The sequence below is a fragment of the Aedes albopictus genome, chromosome 2, assembly GCF_035046485.1.
Source record: "Aedes albopictus strain Foshan chromosome 2, AalbF5, whole genome shotgun sequence".
In the NCBI taxonomy this organism is placed as follows: Eukaryota; Metazoa; Arthropoda; class Insecta; order Diptera; family Culicidae; genus Aedes; species Aedes albopictus.
The window spans coordinates 115,485,996-115,503,210 of NC_085137.1; positions in this window are offsets into that span (position 1 = coordinate 115,485,996).

Below are 17,215 nucleotides of genomic sequence, written 5' to 3' on the forward strand. Positions count from 1 at the left end.
ACTCAGGAAACAATGTAGAAAGAGTTGGAACAGACGACGTTCGGCTGGTTCGGAGGCTTTCAGGTCGGCTCGCAAAGCCTACAGGAAAGCTCTCCGGTCTGCTGAACGATCCGGCTGGAAAAACCTTTGTACAAATGTTTCCAGCTTGTGTGAAGTCAGTCGGTTAAACAAAATCCATGCGAAATCTAAGGATTTTTGGGTGAACGAACTTCGTTTGCCAAATGGCGATCTTACTTCCTCTGATGAGGAAGTTCTGGAATGCTTATTTAGCACACACTTCCCTGGATGTGTGGATATTACATCTTCGGATGAACCTGATGTCTTTTCTTGTAGTTATGATTCTTTAGCTTCGGCTCAGAGTATTGTAACTATAGAATCGATTGAGTGGGCTCTCAATAGCTTTGCTCCTTTCAAATCTCCTGGGGTAGATGGGATTTATCCTATTTTGTTTCAGAAGGGATTTGATTATTTCAAACATGTTTTGAAAAAACTACTTGTTTGAGTTTTGCTACAGGGTATATTCCCAAATCCTGGCGGGATATTACTGTGAAGTTTATTCCGAAAGTGGGTCGTGCATCGTATGAAGAAGCAAAGAGTTTCAGACCTATCAGTTTGACCTCTTTTCTTTTGAAATGCTTAGAACGCATTGTGGATCATCACATCCGTGATGTTCATCTGGCCAACGTGCCTCTTCGTGTGAACCAACATGCCTACTGTGGTAATGATATTTGTATTATATTTGTCATTTGTATGTCTATTGTCTATGACGCATTGGTAGTCTATTTGTCTATGGAAATGTCATATTGATGATGCTCATAATAAACAATAATAGTAAAATGTATAGAATGTGTTACTTTATTTTGGTTATTGAAATACCACAAATTGGCGACGAGGATGGGATTCTTCATCCGTAGTTGTGTGAAATAGTGATTAGTGTTGTTAGTGTTTACGGGGAAGTGCAAAATCGTGGACACCAGGACGTTTGTCAGGTAAATATAAAAGTGTTTCTTGCTTGAGCTGCTGCTAGAGCTTGTAGGAATAAAAACTGATGAATATTGAGAATTCACCAGGGAATTCACATATAAATCAGTGTGGAATGGATTTAATTGCTGCTACGCGACTTGGAAGCGGACTTGGATGGAAGATCCAATGAACTTCGCGACGTGTAAGCGTGAATGATACGCGGCTGGAAAGCGGATTTGCTCATTTGATACGCGGCTTGGGTGCGAACTTGAATGAAAATTCAATTGGCTACGCGACATGAGAGCGGGAATGGAAGCTTTAGTTTGCTACGCGACATGAGAGCGGGAGAAACACATAGCCTGGATACGCGGCTTGTTAGCGGAAACAATGAATTTGTAACAGATACGCAACATGGATGCGGGAACTAAGCATTTTATTGGCTATGTGGCATGGAAAGGATTAAAAGTTAATTGCCCAAAGACTAAAAAAATTCGCGACAAGGTAGCGGCTGATACAGCTACGCAGCATGGGAGCGGAACTGTGATATATTCTCGGATTTATCACATAGTATTTAAGGATTCGAAATGCCGCGCCAAGACAGCGGCAAGAATAAGTAAATTAGCTTTGATTAACGATCCTAATGGAAACTTTGGCAGTTATTTGATTTTAAAAGATTTGGTTTGGACGGCATGTTGAAATGGGAATTGGTGATAAACGATACAGGATTACAGAAATAACCTTGTGCTGGAGAGTGAGGTTTGGGCGGTTTGGAGGCACATTCATGGAGTCAGATGTCTTTTTAGTTAAGAAGAATGGATGATAGGCATATTGATGCAAATGCAAGGTGAGCGACCTGATCGGGATGGAAATGGTGAGTTGAGGATATTGATCTTGGTTGCTCATAGAAGTTTCTGGTTAGTGAGGGTTTCGTACTCCAGAGGGTCTGATTAAGGTGGGTAATGTTTGAGTGTTCCTACCGGAGGCGTTTCGTATACTAGTGTTAACCGAAGTTTAATCAGCATAGTTACGGCTGGATTGCTGGAGCTGCCGTGGAGGTCAGCAACAGGTTGTTGCGGATTACGACCGGACTGTATAAGAATGTGTAACTCGATTTAGAAGCGTAAACCGAGTGTAACTAATAGTTTACATGAAGGTGCATGTTTTCTTCTGAGTTTCTCGACTACATCTGCAAAGAAGACACGCATTTATTTGAACTTTTCAGCGATATCAGATGGCAATGGTAGTGCCGTGATCTAGGGGCCGCAATGATAGCTATGTGTATGATAATATTGTTTCTAATAGTATTGTCGGGCCGCCACCAAACCGGACTTCACACAATCAAGTCGCGACGTTTTTTAATCATGTCAAAAGTAGTGCGCATCCTTCCCGTTGTTGTCAGCAACACAGCGCACTAGACGCGAAACAGTTGCGACACTTGTGGACCAAGAAAATGGCAATTTTTGATTGAATGTCGGTCTTGATTCCAACCGGATAGAAAATAACGATTTATGCAGCAACGAAGAGGTTGGGTTAAGGAAACTGAAACAAGTTAGTATTGCTTTGTATTCCATTCTGATTTATGTTCAATTAGTATAGGTCATTACTGTGGTATTCTAGTCGGAAGAATGCATTGCGTTTGTGTGGAGGCTTTCCTTACTTGGAGGATGGATTCTAAAAGAAATTGTTTGGATCAGTTCAAAGTCGTCATTCAGTTTCAAGGGACAAGTGAGTGTATGTAGATGAATTTGCCTTAGGAATTTCAGAACATTTTCATAGCGGATGCCGTTTGAAACGAAATTTCTTGACAACTGCAATGGACGATTAACAGAATAGTTTCTTGAACTTTATTGATACATGCGAGGACATGGCAGAATGAGTAAAAGGGTTTTCTTTTGTAATCAATATGGTTTCAAAATATTGTGGAGTGTGTTGTAATGTGGTATTATGCTTATTATGCTGATATTATGTAGGTTGAAATCCGAAGTGACCTGAGGTAAGAAAATTGAGTTTTTAATCAGTTTAGTGTTTCGTAACTCGATATGGATGAATATATGTTGTAGCTCTTAGTTTGCTGAATGGTGCGCAATACAAATAATCGGTCCTGACTGACTTCGCATCTGTAACTTTGCATGTTGATTTAGTACTGCGACGATAATAATGATAATAATAAATGTGATTACCATGTTTAGAATTACATTATTTTTTTTTTGTATATACATTGATTCAATTATGTTTTGATATACTAAGAGTGCAAGAAGAGGAGGAGCTGGTTGATAGAGAATGGATTGGCGCCTACTTCATATTATTAGATGAACCTAGTGCTTCAATGAGCTTGTGTTGGTTGGATAACACCAGCTTTGTGCCTATTTCCGTTCAAATGTTGGTATCTTAACGGCTGTTTGGTATGCTATACATTTTGAATCGTTCGAGGGATTTCAGGTTATCATTGAGCAATCTAGCGGCGGCAACATGGCTGATGTAGGTTTTGATGTTCTGTGTTTCGGAGGAAGAAAGGGGAAAATATGTATGTTTGTGCTTCAATATTCAAGGCTTGATTCTGATCCAGTTTCAAGAGGACAAGACATTGATTCGGTAATCTTCATTTGAACAAACAAAGCTTTGATATTAATATTCGAAAAAGGACTTAGAAGATCAAGTGTAATATCAAATAAAGAGTTTAAATAAAACCATTATATATTAAAATGAACATTGTACCAAAAGGAATAAGTAACCCAAGGGGAGTCGTTGAATAAAGTGCGGGAACTTCATGTATGTTTTGGTGGTTGGATCAGATTAAAACGATAAATAAGTTTATAGTCAAGTTTATAGAAATCATAATCATAACAATTATTAGATTTTGGGTTTCTAGTTAGACAACTGAAATGGTGTCGAATTGAATTATGAATCTGACTAAATTTTTTGATAATGAGTAATTATCAGATTATTCTTCGAATACATTTGGAATTACATTAACGTGGAGTCTGAGGGGATTTTGATTTGTGCTTAATCGAGTATGGAGTCACGTCATTTTAAGGTTCATGGAGTACTGTAATTGGTAAATGGGTGTTGCTTTATGATGGTTCAATGTTTAGACATCTTCGCCATATCATTGTTCGCAGTTAATCGGTGTGTTTAATCAAAGAAGGAAAATATTATAGGAATGGAATGTAGTGACTGTTATTTGAGTAATGAGTAACTTAATCGTTTGTGATATTTTTTTTATTGTAGGAAATGAGCTGCTCGCGACGGTATTATTGTAAATCATCAATATTTCAAGTGTAACAACGCAGTACGTAAATTCATTAACACAACGTTATTAGCGAAATGTTATTGTTCATAACCTACATACTACAATAAGTAAATATACAATACAGTAAGAGTTGGGAAAATGATACATAGTACTTTCTTTGAGATGTTTGATAGGAAAATATGAAATTGGTTATTAGAGCGAGTCCATGCTGAGGGTTTCGGGTTAGATTCCCGTTCGATCCAGGAACCTTCTGTAGTACAAGGTTTCTTGGACTTCCTTGTGATTGTAATGTCTTCGTGTCTGCTGCACGATGTTATTAACACAGTCAATAACTGTGAGTGATCGTAAAGGGCTGGGCATAGAAGTTAACTTTGTCTCAGTTGGAGCGCTATGCTGAGAAGAAGGGCGAGAAGAATAATAATCAAAAAAGAAGAAGAAGGAATAGTAAAAAAGAAGGAAAAGTAGATGAAGAAGAAAAAGTAGAGGAAGAGAAAGAAGAGAATAGTTACAACTAAGAGGCAAGCAAATCACTACTTCAACTGTGCTTGAACGAATCGAAGTGTACGGTTGGTTTGAATTTGAAAAGGAGTTAACATAGAGGTAAGTCATGTATCTTTCATTAATTTTCGTATTTTAATCAATTACAGATGTAGGAGATCGACCACCGCGACGGCCGATATTATCAACGCCAACAGTCGACAATAGGTTCAACCTTTTCATCAGATTCGTTGTCTGATGTGTTGCAATGCAATCTACATGTGAGTTGATGCCACGATGAAGGCCGTTCTCTACTTGGCATCGTCGTCCAGGAGTATCGGTTTCAATACCAACATTATAGCAACACACCGCATCAAAGAATGTTCAGCTGACCAGATGGACCAACGCAACATATTCGATGCAGACTTATCGATCGTATGATATTATACTTAAAAAAAATATTAAAAAAAGGGAGATGTGGTAATGATATTTGTATTATATTTGTCATTTGTATGTCTATTGTCTATGACGCATTGGTAGTCTATTTGTCTATGGAAATGTCATATTGATGATGCTCATAATAAACAATAATAGTAAAATGTATAGAATGTGTTACTTTATTTTGGTTATTGAAATACCACACCTACCAATCTGGTAAGTCCACTGTGACTCTTTTACACAAGGTTGTTTACGATATCGAGAAAGCATTCGCTCAAAAGCAGTCTTGTCTGGGTGTTTTCTTAGATATCGAGGGTGCCTTTGACAACGTGCCTTTCGATGCCATTTTGAAAGCCGCACGGGGTCATGGTATATCTCCATAATAAATTTGTATTATAAGTCATGTAAACACACAGAGTCATGCTGAATTACATGACATATAATGGAAGTTTACATGATATTTTTTTACTTTTACATGATATGTCATGTAAATTTCTGTGATATCTCACGCTCCAATCATGTGCATCATATGTCACAGAATGTTACACTCTTTTTTCGATTTGTGCAGGCTTATGTGCCTGCTGAGGGTTGCGAGCGCGTACACCGTACCGTGTCACACGACGCTCTCTGCGTTATTACTAGTATGATGCCTATCGGCATCCTTATCAGTGAGGACATGGAGTGCTTCGAAATGCGCGGCACAAGAGGCATACGAAGGACTGCCAGGATGGCCTCTATGGTCAAATGGCAGCGCGCGTGGAAGAATTCCACCAAACCCAAGTAACACACTTGTCACAGAAGAGTCACGGCGGCGCAGGTTTTTGTTGCGCAGAAGTCACTGTGACTTACTTCTAGCAAGTAAGTGCTTATTTGTTAGAAGTAAGTCACAGTGACTTCTGCGCAACAAAAACCTGCGCCGCCGTGACTCTTCTGTGACAAGTGTGTTACTTGGGAAGGAAGGTGGACCCATAGATTGATACCGAGAGTAGTTGGATTGATAGGTGTGATGCGGAAGTAACATTCCGCGCCTGACACAGGTCCTTTCAAGCTGTTCGCGAAGATGCGCTTCCAACGTGGGCAGCAGCATGCTGAGATGCGCAACCAACACCAATCATCGCATCGGAACCGTCATCGATGACCGTCACGAAGCACGCGCACTCACCCGAGCCGACGGGACAGCAGCGACCAGCAACGAGAGAGTGAGTGCGGTGAGATCCAACCATGAGAGCAGCAGCGAACGCCGCCGCCGTAGCCATCATCATCATCATCGATGCTCGTCGCCCTGCAGTCAATGTGATGATGGTTTGTTCCATACACGTCGCGTGGGTTCTACGCGCGCGTAGAGCCTTCCACGTGGTTCTGGAACGTTAGATTTTTGGTATATATATGCGACCCGTTCGCGGTCGCAAGTCAGTTGAATTTCGACAAGTGACAAGTGATAAGCGTTCGCGTGGCTTAAACAACGCGAAGTGAAATTAGCCAAAGGGTGAAGTGTAAATAGCTGATAGAGAAATAAAGTGTTTAGTGTAGTAAAAGTGATCCAGTGTTATTCCTTCCAGTCCGAAACCCGTTTCTCTTTCTGCTGTGCCGTGCCAAGTACAGTCCAGTGCTTCGCCTAAATCTCTTGTGTTCATTGCCGAACACAATTTGGTCCTTCGAGCCGGATAAGGATCCGGTAGTGTGTGAAAGCGTTACGCGTGGCTTGAACAACGCGGTAGTGTGTCGTTTAAAAAGCGTTCCGCGTGGCTTCGACAGCGCGGTCGTGCGTAGTTTCAGAAGCGTGCACGTGGCTTCAACAGCGTGCTGTGCAGTGAAGAGCGTGGACGTGGCTTCGACAACGTCCGTATCCGTGTCGGTCCGTGAGTGTTATCCGCGTCGTCGCGTAGTGACTTAATCCGTCGTTCCGGAATTCGTGTGGTGTTAATTCCATCCGGTCCGACAAGCGCGTCGATTTTCGTGGTATCCCAAGTGAGTCCGCCGTCGCGTAGTGCTAACTTTCGTTACTTCGGGCATTGTGTGATATTTTCCACCCATTGTGACAAGCGCGTCGGTCTCCTGCCAATACGTGGTTGATTTCACTGTCGCGTAGTGTTTTGTGTCCGTCGCTTCGGAATCGTTAAGTGATTTTTCTCTCCGTGGCGACACACGCGTCGGTTTCGGTGTTTGTATCCGGTGAAGCGAAGTTTCCCGTTTGTCGCCGTAGTGTTGAGTGTTGCTACCACCGCTTCGGACTCCGTGTGCTACCTCCCATCCATCGCCATTCCTGTCCACATCCTCGTGTTACTGACCCGTGAAGGATTACATCAGGATGCCACCCAAACGGACACCGGTGAAGAAGGTGCCTGATTCTGCCGAGTGTGAAGACCAGCTTGGGGCGCTAGTCCACAACCGTGGATTAGCTCAACGCAACGTGAACCGAATCCTAACCACCCTCAAGCAGGTCGAAGAGGATGAAAGAGAGCCAACCCCAGCCCAAGTTAAAGTGTTTCAACGGAGTGTTGAGACCGAAAAAGCCGAGTTCATCAGGTTGCACCAGGAAATTGTGGCCCTGTCCCCAGCCGACAAGCGCGATGAGCAAGACGATCCCTACCTGCAATTCATGCACCTGTACGAGGAGGTGTCTGTGCTGCTCGAGAGCTGGAACGAGAAGCTAACTGCGCCCCCAACCCAGCAGCAACCGCGTGTCACCACCAACCAGCAGCCGATTGTCGTACAGTCTCAGTCTTTCGGTGCTCCATTGCCTACTTTTGATGGCCGTTATGAAGCATGGCCACGCTTCAAGGCCATGTTCCAGGATCTGATGCAGCGCTCATCAGATTCGGACGCGGTGAAGCTATACCACCTGGAAAACTCCTTGAAAGGAGATGCCGCTGGTTTGATCGATCTGGAGACGTTGCAGGACAACGATTACCAGCGTGCATGGGACATCCTGGAAGAAAGGTTTGGCAACAAGCGACTAATCCTGGAATCGCACATTCTGGGCCTCCTAAACATGAAGAAGATGACTGAGAAGTCGTCGAAGGACCTCCGGAGGCTCATTGATGAATGCACCCGCCACGTGGAGAACCTCACCAAGCTTGGTCAACCGCTTTCAGGAATGTCGGAGCTGCTCGTGGTGACCGTACTCACTCACGCATTGGATGACCAGACCCGTGAGTTGTGGGAAGCTTCAATTGACCAGACGGAGCTTCCAGAGTACGAGCAGACTATCAAATTCCTGAAGCAACGCTGTGTCATCCTGGAGAGATGCGAGGAGAGTGCAACCACCATATCCACAAGCACCAAGGTCTCCAACCAGAAGCCGCCTGCATCTAAGTTCGTGCCTTCCATGACGTCAAATGCAGCGTTAGTGTCGTCGATGTATATGTGCGACTTTTGTGCCGGACAGCATCAAAACTTCAAGTGTTCTATGTTCCAGAAGCTGTCCGTGAATCAGCGCCATGCCAGAGTCAAGCAGCTAAACCTATGTTTTAATTGTTTAAGAAAGGGCCATCGTTGCATAGCGTGTTCCAGTAGCAAGTCGTGCAAGAAGTGTTCAAAGAGGCATCACACGTTGCTGCACTTCGAACGCAGGGGGAATCCAGTAAAGCGTGCGAATACAAGGAAGCCTTCTGAAGCCATCCCAGTATGTACCACCCTAGTAAGCAGTTTAGCAGGCAAGGATACCCAACCAGTGCTAGTAAGGAAGTTGACGAAGAACACCGCCGATTGTCCACGAAGAGATAAACGGATAGCCAGCACCGTCCAGGTTCCAGAGCATACTTTCCAGCAGTTAGTGAGGACATTGCCTAAAGGACATGAACAACAAAAGAGTTGGAACTGCATTCCAACGGGCGGGAGTATGTTCGCGAAGATGCGCTTCCAACGTGGGCAGCAGCCTGCTGAGATGCGCAACCAACACCAATCATCGCATCGGAACCGTCATCGATGACCGTCACGAAGCACGCGCACTCACCCGAGCCGACGGGACAGCAGCGACCAGCAACGAGAGAGTGAGTGCGGTGAGATCCAACCATGAGAGCAGCAGCGAACGCCGCCGCCGTAGCCATCATCATCATCATCGATGCTCGTCGCCCTGCAGTCAATGTGATGATGGTTTGTTCCATACACGTCGCGTGGGTTCTACGCGCGCGTAGAGCCTTCCACGTGGTTCTGGAACGTTAGATTTTTGGTATATATATGCGACCCGTTCGCGGTCGCAAGTCAGTTGAATTTCGACAAGTGGCAAGTGATAAGCGTTCGCGTGGCTTAAACAACGCGAAGTGAAATTAGCCAAAGGGTGAAGTGTAAATAGCTGATAGAGAAATAAAGTGTTTAGTGTAGTAAAAGTGATCCAGTGTTATTCCTTCCAGTCCGAAACCCGTTTCTCTTTCTGCTGTGCCGTGCCAAGTACAGTCCAGTGCTTCGCCTAAATCTCTTGTGTTCATTGCCGAACACAAGCCATGGTTGCTTCCGACCGTATCTACACCGTTTGGGCATGCGGATTCTCCCGAATGCCCAGTGTGCAATGGTTTAGAGGAAACGGCGGAACACGTTTTGTTCGTGTGTCCGCGTTTTCGCACAATGCGTGACCGCATGTTTGCAACATGCGGGGAGGACACAACTCCGGACAATTTGGTCCAGAGGATGTGTAGGGATGAGTTTGGCTGGAACGCCGTTTCAACGGCTATTACCCACATCGTCTGGGAGCTACAGAGGAGGTGGCGCGTGAACTCGGAGAATGGCTAGTCCAGATGTAGTACAAGAGGTGGCCCAGGGGTTCTAAGTCGGCTTCGTAGGTCATACCGGTGCCCTGCGGTCGAGATCGACCCTTACAGCGATTAAGTGGCCGCGGATAGGAAGTCCCGGTAGCGGTGCTTACGTGGCGTCGGTCTACTGGGTTGGATCCGAGCCCGCGGTTGGAAAGGGGTCCCCGGCAAGGGTCGGGGTAGGTGAGACCCTGCTGTCTGCAACCTTCGGGTGCATCTGATAGGGCCTGAAGGATAGTGATACCCTTCCTTACGGGCGGATAAGATCGGGTTGCACGTGGGCATCAGTTCTTGATGCAAGTTTGCATCGAGCGTTCGGTGCGTCAATACGCAAAATCTTCGCTCTGAGAGAGAGTCGTCGTTCGTTGAGCAGTAGTGTACACCTAGTGTGTAGCAAGCTTCGATTCTTCCGCGTCAGTGTTGTCTGGCGACATATTTTGTGAACTGCATCTGCGAATGCACAACGCAACATGGCACAGGTGAAACCCAGAGAAAATACATTCAGGATCGACCTGACAAACTTTCCGAAGCGTCCATCGTTTGAGGATCTGCACTTATTCGTGCACAATGCCCTATGTTTGAAGCTGAAGCAGGTGGTCAGACTGCAGATGAATCATGTGCAGAACTGTGTTCATGTCAAATGTTCTACCCTAAAGATTGCACAGGATATTATGGATCAACATAACGGCAAACACGAGATTATCATCAACAAAACCAGAGTCAGAGTCAAATTGATGATGGAGGATGGAGGAGTGGAGGTTAAGATCGACGACCTCTCTGAAAACATCCGGAACGACGACATTGTTGCGTACCTCAAACAATACGGCGAAATCATCAACCTTCAGGAACAGATGTGGGGAGACATCTACACATTCAAAAGCAGACCATCGGGAGTACGAGTGGCCAAAATGATACTACGAAGACACATCAAGTCGTTCGTAACGATACAGGGAGAACAAATACTAATCACCTACAGAGGTCAACCACAGACATGCAAACATTGTATGAATGCCATACACACGGGCATTTCATGCGTAGAAAACAAAAAAACTAGACGGTCAAAAAACCGATCTCAAGGCAAGGCTAAACTCAAATCGCCAGAAATCTGAAGGGTACGCAGGGGTGCTTCTCGCACCACCCCCCGAGCAGGATCCATTGGCCATGAACTTCGTAGACCTCAACGAACACAACCGAAAAGCTGCTGATGAAGGTAGTACATCGATCGTTACGACAGCCAACGAAGAGAACATCATGGAGATCACAGATCATGCGAGCGAAAAGGCCACATCGTCGGAAGAAGCACCAGCGGAGGTTGTGAGTGGCTCTCAGCAAGGAAGTAACGATCAGCCGAACGTTCCGGAACTCAACAATGCTCTCAAGGGAGAGAGCTGGGCTGAGCAGGTGAGCGCGGAATCGACAACCGAGAAACAAAAACAACCGAAGGATCGACGAAGCCGCAGCAGAAATTCTTCAAAAGCGAGAGAGGTATCGACAATGATTGCCCCTACACTGGTAAGAACTGATGTTAGTCCAACCGGATCGTTCAACAAACCACTGGACGTTGTCTGTGGTGGTACCGGTGATGCTAATTGTTCAATGGAAATATCGGATAGTGATGCTAACTCATACGACAGCTCATCAGATCAACAGTTTATCACTGTTACGAAAGGTCGGGATCGTTCAAAGAAGCAGAGGGTAGGTAAATAGGAGAGCGATGAGCAATCTCAATCATAGCTACAACATAGCCAGTATCAATACTAACGCAATTTCGAACAACACCAAGATACAATCCTTACGCACGTTCATTAGATCGGTAGATTCAGATATAGTCTTGTTGCAGGAAGTAGAGAGTCCATACCTTGCTATTCCGGGTTTCAATGTAATAACGAACGTTGACAACCAAAAACGTGGCACGGTGATAGCCTTGAAATCTCACATGTCGTTCTCAAATGTTCAACGAAGCATAGATAGTCGAGTAATATCAGTTACCTTGAATGGTGGGGTTAAGATTGTTAATGTTTATGCTCCATCGGGAACAGCGAATTACGCTAGTGGGGAAAATTTCTTTCAGAATATTTTACCATTTTATTTACAGTCGACTTCCGAACATTTGGTGTTGGGTGGTCATTTTAATTGTGTTGTTTCCCACAAGGATTCAACTGGATCGAGTAACTTCAGTCCGGCTTTGGGCACACTACTTAGTAATTTGAATCTTAAAGATAAGTGGGATCTGCTTAAACCAAATCAAATTCAGTACAGTTTTATTCGACCAAACTGTGCATCTCGTGTTGATCGCTTGTACATCACAGAATCATTGGTAGCACAGCTACGAACAGCGGAATTTTATGTAACATCGTTCTCAGATCATAAACCTTACAAAATTCGTTGTTGCTTGCCAAATCAGGGCCGATCTTGTGAAAACGGGTATTGGTCAATACGTGCTCATGTTTTAACCGAAGATAACATGCAAGTATTCGAAATCAAATGGAACCGTTGGCTTCGCGAGCGTAGAAATTACAATAGTTGGATATCGTGGTGGGTGGCTTTTGCCAAACCGAAAATAAGAAGTTTTTTTTTCGGTGGAAAACAAACGAAACTTTTCGAAGGTTTCATGCTGAGAATGAAATGTTGTACCGTCAGCTTAGAATAGCTTATGATAATCTCTATCAAAATCCAAGGGGAACAGCAGATTTTAACAAAATCAAAGATAAAATGCTTTTGTTGCAAACCACTTTTCGCAAACCTTTGAGAGGCTCAATGATGAGATCATATCCGGGAAAAACTCTAAACCTTCCAGTTGGCTGACCGAGCTAGACGGAAAAAAGAATAGTACTATCACTGAAATTTCACATAATGGTAGAGTTTTGCGGAATGCCGCTGAAATTGAAGGACATGTTTTTAACTATTTTAATCGGCTTTATACTGCCCAGAATCATGAACCAAACACAAATGTTCCCAGCAATCGAACAATTGACATTAACTGTGAGGCTAATAACCATGCGATGAACGAAATTACTACGGAAGAAATTTTCTTCTCCATTCAGTCCGCGGCGGCTAAGAAATCGCCGGGAAGTGATGGAATACCTAAAGAATTTTACGTTAAAGCTTTTGACATCATTCATCGACAGTTGAACTTGATTTTGAATGAGGCGATTCAGGGGAACTTACCTCCAGAGTTTTTGGAAGGAGTAATTGTCCTGTGCAAGAAAAACTCCGACCATTCATCTGTTAAATCTTTTAGGCCTATCACGTTACTAAATTGTGACTATAAACTACTAGCTCGAATTCTAAAAGCATGCTTGGAGAAAATAATGATAAATAATCACGTTTTGAATGAAAATCAGAAATGTTCCAATAATGGTAAAATATCTTTGAGGCGGGTTTAGGAATCAAAGACAAAATTGTCGAACTTAATTGCAAGCGCAAGACAGGCAGGCTTATATCTTTCGACCTAGATCACGCGTTTGATCGTGTGGATCAACGGTACCTATTAAACGTTATGAGGGAAATTCGTTTTAACGATGACCTGATCGGATTGTTAGAACGAATCATGCAAAACTCGTGCTCACGACTACTTATAAATGGACATCTGTCTCAGAGTTTTCCCGTCCAAAGATCTATACGTCAGGGTGACCCCCTGAGCATGCATTTATTTGTTATATATTTGCATCCACTGATAGAGAAGCTGCAAACAATCTGTGACAATCGTTTGGAGCTAGTCGTTGCCTACGCAGACGACATATCGATAATAATAGTCGATGATCGCAAGGTGGAAACTATTAGGAGAACTTTTGAAGATTTTGGAGTTTGCGCAGGAGCGGTCCTTAATTTGAATAAAACGATAGCAGTTAACATAGGAATAAATAGTGATGGATACAATAACTATGGATGGTTGAATGTTAACAATTCGGTTAAAATCTTAGGCATAACTTTTTTCAATTCTCTCAAAAAGACAATCGAACATAACTGGACTGAAGTAGTTCGGAGTACGTCAAGGTTAATGTGGCTTTATAAACCTAGGATTCTTTCTCTGCTCCAAAAAGTTATCCTACTAAATACGTTCATTACCGCCAGGTTATGGTTTGTAGCATCAATTTTAAGTGTTTCAAATGCTATACTAGCAAGAATGACATCACAAATAGGATATTTTATTTGGGGCAGATATCCTACAAGAGTAGCTTTAGATCAACTGACCCTTCCTATTGATAAGGGAGGCTTAAATCTTCATCTGCCGATGCAAAAATGAAAGGCACTGTTAGTAAACAGCTTTTTGCAATGTGAGCAAAACTTACCATTCGCGCACTCTTTCCATCAGTTTTTGAGCAATCCACCTCACATTCAAGCAATTCCTGCGTTATATCCTTGTCTCAAAGTTATTACAAAAGAAGTTCCATATCTTTCCGAGTATACGATCGAACATCTATCAGCAAAAGAGCTCCATAAATACTACAAAGCAAAGTTGACATCACCAAAGGTAGTAACAGATAATAATACTGTCACAGAGGGTTTGGAGTAATATACGAAACAAAACCTTATCATCAGAAGAAAAATCATTGTTTTATTTGTTTGTCAATTGTAAAATACCTCACGCTACTTTGCTGTTTCGGCAAAATAGGATGCAGAGCCCGATTTGTCAAAACTGTCGTAGTGCAAACGAGGATTTAGAACATAAATTTGCGTTATGCTCTCGAATACGACATCTATGGAATCATGTCCTTCCCAAATAAGAGACAATCACAGGTAGAAGACATAGATATAAGGATTTTTCGTTACCAGAACTCAAAAACATCAACATTAGTGCGAAAAACAAAGCTCTCAAATTGTTCATAGTTTATATAAAGTTTATCTTAGATGCAGAAAATTTGACTATGGGCGCATTAGATTTAATGTTAGATTATATGTTGCTTTAAGTTTTGTAACGTTTTGTAAAATGTATTGTACATAACTGTGAATGTGTTCCAAATAAATATGTTTATAAAAAAAAGCAGTTGGGTGCGGGCGAGGTTGACCCTGATCGCCTTCCGAGGACAAAAGGAGTGGTGAGGACCACTCGGGAAACTGGCTAAGCGCCAGCATGCTACTGTGATGGACTCTCCAAAGCGAGTCATCGATGTTCGTTGCTGCAGGCTACGCAGCTTACCTTGAGGGTACAATGTGCACTAGCCCCTCTCTGAAGAAATACCTTCTTGGTGCTTCCGGAGAGACGAAAGGTTTGGCGACCATGGGAATGTTGTTTAGTGGGTCGATGAAAAATGTCCTGGCTTTCCCTTTTTTTTATTTATTTTTTTTTTGTAGAAGACGGTTATTAACCCAACACTTGTCCGAGAGTTTGTTGAGCAGAAGATTTTCTAATTGTTTGAAAGAAAAAAAAAACAAAAACCCGAGGAACTCATCTTGGGTATCTATCTGATCAGCAGATTTTCTCACTCTATAAAAAAAACTGTTCAAACATATGAATTTTCTCAAGGTGCCATCCAACACTAAATGATATATACAAACAATATTCTGACTCAGGATTCACGATTCACAAATGGTTGTCCTGAAATGTTTGCTAATGAGCTCACATAAAAAAACTAGTGCTTAATACATGCTGCTGGACGACGACAAAGTTTCAACAAATAAGGTTGATTTATTGATGTGGCCGACTCAGTACGTCCAGCATTACTTAGTTACCATGTTGAGCTGAAATACTCCCATCATCATCCTCGGTACCGACGATAAACGACTAACAAATGCATGATGGATGAAAGTTTTACAGTCAGTCGGGTTTGTCTTCATTCATCAGAAATTTATCCATTTTCATTAAGCCCCATGGCCAGGGGATGGATTACATTTAAGCAGAGAGACACAGTGTGAAACCCCTGCATAAAATTTGCTTTTAGCTCTATCAAATGGGCAATCCGGAGTTATTCCGAGTTGCTGGATGTTCGCGGCTTGAGACGTGTTTGTACAAATGGATTCTGGGCATAAACAGAGTTTTTTTTGTTTAGATAAGATGGATCGCTTGGTGAATAGTTGTAAATTTCTCCATGTACGACAAATTTCATTTGTACTGTACAACTCTCTGATATGGTACGAGAAATTTAGATCAAATATGAGAGATTACCAGAAGCGCGAACTTGCTAATTTTTAAAGCATGGTATTTATAAAGACATAATCGACAAATTATAAAAAAAACACGATAATATGTTGCTGTTTTTTTGTCAGCACCCTATATTTAGCATATGAGAAGAATTTTTTTCACCAACAAAGTCCAAAAACATACAACCCCTGACGAGACTACGAACTCAGGTAAACCATTTGTTTTCCTTCGCATCCATCGACGTTACTACAAAGCTCAACAAGGCTCTCTATTTCAACATATTAAAATTAAAAAAAAAAAAACAGTGCCAAGCCGCCATTCTATCCTGAAATCTTATTTTTATCCTCCGAGCTTCATTGTTCGCATTCCACAACCAGCCCGGAAACCGGAAACCGGAAGAGCTCACATGTTACAATGGGTTCTAGTTGCGAATGTAACTTTATCTTATCTCCACTCTGTTTCCATTGAAGCATTTATGCACTCGCTCGCTCGCCGTTGGAAAAGTTTCATAATAAAAATTCATTCAATCGAAAATGATTCGCTCGCCACATTGAGCCCACATAGCAGCGCCACGAGTATTTATAACAAAGACATAAATATTACATCCCGGCGCGTTCGATTTGCTACTTAAAGTTGGTCTTGCTCAGCTGGCAAATTTGCGGCTCAGAAAAGCTATAAGGATAGAAACAGCATAATACGATCGAGTTTATAATTGCTTTCAGGAATTGAATATGTAGTTCATAGAGTTGGAGTCTTCATATGCATGGAAATGAATGCCACTACCTATCGCTGCTGCACTGGAAAGCTCATTAAACTGTGTTGCACAGCGCATTAAATATTCATTTAGGTGACAGACACATGATTGCGGTGACGGACGGATGGACGGACGGTTCGGTATTTGTGTCATCTCACGGATGGTTTCGGTCGCGGCATTCGTCCTGAGACGGTGGTGTGGGGAATCGGTATGAAATGTACTTTCGGATAAATGTTTCTTGTAGGGAGAAATCTACTTCGTCTTATTCGCTAATTCTCGTCATGTCAGGCGGAAAATAGCCAATAATTACAGATATCCAACATACCTTTACTAATAGCTCATCAGATGGTAGGAAAAATGTGTAGAGGCAGACTATCAATAACCAGCCCCTATTGCTCTGGAAATCGAATAATTATACAAAATGTCACGTTTCAATTTCACTTTACGTACAAGTTTAAATTTTTTAGTTTTGTGTACGACGAAGGCAACTGCACCAAAGCAGC